This window comes from Silene latifolia, chromosome 11, assembly GCF_048544455.1.
Source record: "Silene latifolia isolate original U9 population chromosome 11, ASM4854445v1, whole genome shotgun sequence".
In the NCBI taxonomy this organism is placed as follows: Eukaryota; Viridiplantae; Streptophyta; class Magnoliopsida; order Caryophyllales; family Caryophyllaceae; genus Silene; species Silene latifolia.
Window position 1 is genome coordinate 39,820,383 of NC_133536.1, and position 5,219 is coordinate 39,825,601.

At 38.7% G+C, this 5,219-nt stretch overlaps 1 non-coding gene across 1 annotated transcript; it reads left to right on the forward strand.

The window, feature by feature from the left end:
- The first annotated feature begins 1,289 nt into the window (after nt 1-1,289).
- Nucleotides 1,290-1,396, forward strand: LOC141615781 (small nucleolar RNA R71). The gene has a single exon (XR_012530182.1). It is a non-coding gene; the product is annotated as a small nucleolar RNA R71 (small nucleolar RNA).
- The last annotated feature ends 3,823 nt before the right edge of the window (nt 1,397-5,219 follow it).

Here is a 5,219-nt window from a genome sequence, read left to right on the forward strand (position 1 = left end):
AGTCTACCAATATTTAACCTTTCGCAAACAGAATACGGCATGACACTGACACTGGCCCCTAAGTCACAAAGGGCCTTTACAATTACGTGGTTACCTATAGTGCAAGGAATTGAAAAACTACCCGGGTCCTTTAATTTAGGTGGCACATTAATTTGCGAAAGAGCATTACACTCTTCCACAAAAGCAACATTACCATCATCACGAAAATTTCTCTTACGATTTAAAATATCTTTCATAAATTTAGCGTAAGAGGGTACCTGGGTAATTAGATCAGTGAAAGGAACCGTTACCTCGAGATTCTGGACCATCTTGAAACTTACCAAACTTACGCTCCAACAGTAGCCTTCAAACGCTCCGGATACGGATCGCAACACGTCGTAGTAGGATCAAGAACCTTCGGCTTCCGTAAGTTTAAAACCCCCGTCAAATCATCAATGAGTGAAGAATCATGCAAACTAGTTGACGGATTTGCATCCTGCTCTGGGATTCCAGTCGATCGACTGGTGTGAGTGGTCGATCGACCAACTTAGCTGGGCGTGAACAGTTCCTGTTCAGAATTGATTTCGTCAGGTGATCCAGTCGATCGACTGACAATGTTGGTCGATCGACTGACTGTACTGGGTGTGAATAGTTTTTGATCGAAAACTATTTTATCGACGCTTGATCGATCGATCGACAATGTTGGTCGATCGACCGAAATCGCAATTGAGCTCGTTTTTGCACCAGAATTTAAACGAGCTTCTTCATCATTTTCCGAGTCTTCCTTTGGCTTGTCGGGACTTTCATAAGAGAGGCCACTTCTGAGATTAATGGCATTAATGGTTTCAATCGGCCCTTCACATTTGCTTGAAGATTTAGCAACTTGCTTAGCCTCTATATTCTCTAATTGCTTTACAAAATTCTTTGAGGACTCAATCCTGGCTGCTTCCATATTCGCCATTTGAACCAAAAGGAGTTGGACCATTTCTCTCAACTTCTCGATCTCATCTGAGTTTTGAACAGGTATTTCAACTTTCTCCTTGGAAGCTTCAGAAATCTCGAGCTTCTCGAGACGGGTAGAAATAGAAGTTATAAGTGTCACAACGGCACTCATTTCATCACTTTGCTTTCGTGATTTTCCACGTGAACTTCCAAACTCAGCTCTATGGACTGCCATCTCCTCGATAGTGTTCCAACCTTTACTTTGAGCGGTATTGTTTTGGAACCTTCCATTAGCACCTGCATCCAGGATGACCTTGTAATCATCATATAGAGCATTATAGAATAGGTTGCAAAGATACCATTGTTGGAAACCATGGTGAGGGACAGCTCGGACCAAACTTTTGAAACGTCCCCATGCTTCGCAAAAACCTTCATCAGCTCCTTGCTGGAAACTTGTGATTTTACTTCTCAAGGCGTCAGTCTTTGAAAGTGGGAAGTACTTCTTGTAGAAGGCTAATGCTAGAGATGTCCAGTCCGTGACTCCAGTTGCTACCCTATCAAGGTAGCGGTACCAATCTCGCGCTGAATCCTTCAAGGAGTATAAGAACATCAACCCCTTTACTTCATCCTGAGTCACCCCAGCTGGTATAGGTATGGAACAATGAGAGTCCGTGGAAATTTCCATATGCTTCAAGGGGTCCTCATCTGGTAGACCAGCAAACTGATTTCGCTCCACTAAATCGATATAAGAGGAACGAAATTCGAAGTTACCCGTAGTAGGGGTAGGTAACTGGTTCCCCTTTGGAAGATGGTGTTCCTTTGGCTGTAGATTGTCATATATTGTAGCCATAATTGCCAAAATGAGAGTACTCAAGTCTTCCTCTCAAAAACCTGCCTTCTAACTGTGCAAAAGCAAAACTAGAAGCAAAGGTAAGCAACGGTCTCAAGGAACCAAAGTTCCTTGAGACAAGAAAAATAAACTAAAAATAAAGCAAACAGAATTACACCGTCTCCCCGGCAACGGCGCCAAAATTTGATACCGTCGTTTTGTATCAAAATTAAATTTATAATTCCAAACTAAAACTATAGCTAGTGATAGTAAGGGTCGAACCACAGAGAGACAAGGTTGATTTTGTTTGCTATTTTTCAGTCTATAAAAGTAACAATTAATTGGGGGGGTTTGAGATTAGTTGACTAAATTGACTAAATGCTAAAATGAAATTTCTCAACAAGATAAAAAAGGGATCGGGAAATTCGGTTCACCATGGCAATGGTCAGGACAATAAGGTAACAGAAATCCTATAATACGGTCTCAGGGGGTATAAGCAAGCCTTTCGATCTATGCTCAAATTAACCTTGCGGTCTTCTAATTCCCCGAAATTTCTCAAAGCTTTCACTCAAGAGAAATTCCAATCTAATGATAGTTCTAATTACTAATCTCAATCTAGCAAAAAGACATATCAACAGACGACAAAACCGAAACGGAAGAATTCATGCTAACAAACAATCCTAATTTATGCCATGGTTCACCTCATTCCCAATCAAAACAATTAGCTACGCATGACTAAAACTAAAACAATTGCTAAATTGATAACAAAGAACAAGATTGACATGATTGAATTTAAATAAAAGACAAAGGACAAGAGATGAATTTCTGGAATTAAATTGATAAAACAAGAATTGAAATACCAAGAATTAAAAGAAGAAAGGAATTGCATAAAAACTTACTAATTGAATTCAAGAACAAAGTATCGAAATCCAGGTTTTCCGTCAGCAAAGCTAGATCTAAAAACTGAGTTCTTCAATAATGAAAAGCATAACCTAATAAATTCCGCGTTCTACTCATAAAAGATGCCAAAAGTTAATTACAAGTTGGGCTTTTAAAAGTCTAACACGAAGAAATAATTCTCACTGAAGATCGGTCGATCGACCAAATCAAGATGGTCGATCGACGGTAGATGCGAATAGCGACTCTGCTGATTTCAACGATCGATCGACTGGTGGGAGAGGTCGATCGACTGGTGATGCTGTGCAGTGGCTCTTTTGTTCCTTCAAATCAGCTCTTCACTCCATTGCACGCATCCCAAGGTGGGTGAATCTGAATCTCCTTCTTATGGGCTTCCTTAAAGTTGCCTCCGGAGGACGAATTAGGCTTGATTTAGCTTACTTCCACTCATTCCTACAATAAATCATAGAACATGCAAAGTAAACCGTTTCGGAAGAAATAGTAGCCTTAAGCTAACAATTGTGCATGGAAATACGTGCCAAAACCGCAGATAAAGTGTATAGAATATGCACGTATCAAATACAATAAAAGAAATAAAATAAAGGAAAATTACAACAATTACATCGGATTTATTGATTTATGTCGAAAATACATTTAAAACGGATAATTTTAGAAAAGAAAGAATAAATAAATAAACAAACAGAAATTAGGTGATAGTACGAATAATAGTTAATTAAATACGTAAACTAATAAACTAAGTCAAGGCAGAACGGGAGTTCAGGGACATAAATCAACCGGGAACAGGCGCAGCAGAGCTGCGTCCTTTGGAAGAGGCACAACAGTTGCTGCGTCTGTTCGTGGGTTGAGTTCTGGCTGTGAAGCCGGAACCGCATCTCGTTAATGTTCATTGGTGAATTTAATTGTCGATTAATGGTATTTGACTCGGATGAAAGTGCTTAACATATTATTTACATGCGATTAAGGTCATAAAAACGATAAAACATGAATGAAAATAATTTAAACGAATTAATTACAAGATTAATAGGTTAAACAAATGAATTAAACAAACTAAACAAAATTAATTAGGCTAAACAAGTTATTAATGACGAACTAATGATGGTGACGATAAATAACAAATGAAAGTATATCAGTGATGAATTCCAGAGATTCAATATCGATGAATCGAACCTCTAAAACCCGATTTGATTTTAATGACGAAAACCCGGAAATATGAATTATAAGGGATTTAAGTCGGGAATTAAAAGATGAATTAATTAATAATGAATTACTTTATATGTTAGAATTATTATACTAGAAATTACTGTGTCGATGAAACAATGAACAATTGAAAACGAAACAAAAACAAACAGACAAACAAAAGACGAAGGAAGAAGAAAGGGACCAGAAATTGCGGCAGCCTCACGAAGAGGCGCAGCAGGTGCTGCGTCCTTTCTCGACGTTGGTCTCCTGATAATCCGTAAAAAGGGTTTTAAAATAAAGTTTTATAAATCGGTTTTAAGAGTATTTTCGACATAAATCTTACATTAATGATTACAAAAATAAAATACAATAAATAAAAGAAGGATTTACACCCTCAGACTTACATGTTTGACGAAACGAGATTGACTAAGTTAACGTTTAGTGATGCTCGACTCGAATGTATGACGAAAATGCCCTCTAAGAGGAAATTAAACAAGATTGATTAAGTTGATTGATTGTGGAGTTGGTCAAATTGGTCGGTCATGCAAAACGAGGCTGGCACTCAGAAAGATCCAAGCTTACGTGGTCGAAAGTTCAAGCACGTAGACGCCAAAAAGCAAGAGCGTGGTCTTAGAATGCAAAGGGAGAAGAGAAGGGCGGACACTCGCGTGAGAAATATGTGAGACCTAAGGTCTCTATTTATACTAATCGCACGACGGAAGTAGGGTTTTTCGGAGAAACTTTGGAAGTGAATCTCGAAAAGATATGAAAAGATACGAAAAATACGCAGAAAAGTACTTGGTAAGAGGCGCAGCACTTGCTGCGTCCTTTTCCAAGTGGTTTCCTCCTGCGGAAGAAAGATTTCCGTGTTTTGATTATGGAATAACGGATTAATCTTGTTTTCCTTAATATTTTGTGTGAATATTATGGGAAATTTTTCCCAAAGATTAAAAGACTGCAAAATAGGAATAGAAATATCCGGAACATTCCAGAACATTCTGACTCGGTTTTAGAAAATGAAGACGGTTCTTGACCCGGACTCCAAATGTACTCTAATTACTGCCAAAACGACCGTATCGGCACGTAGATGACAATTAAGAGGTAGACACAAGTATTTGAGCGATCACTTGACGATAAACTTACGAACTGTCACAAATCGTTCCGCGTACCAAACATGCGGCCCAATCATCACCGGGTGGTTTGTGGGAGGTGCAGAAATGAGGTATCTACACCAACACAATCTAACCATCTCCCTCCATAATTCCTTACACATCTCAAGTTGCTACTATCCACATCCTTCCTTTCAGTCTTTTCATTCTCACGTTCCGTAGACTTACATCACCCCCTCACCCATATTCATTTACTTTTACAT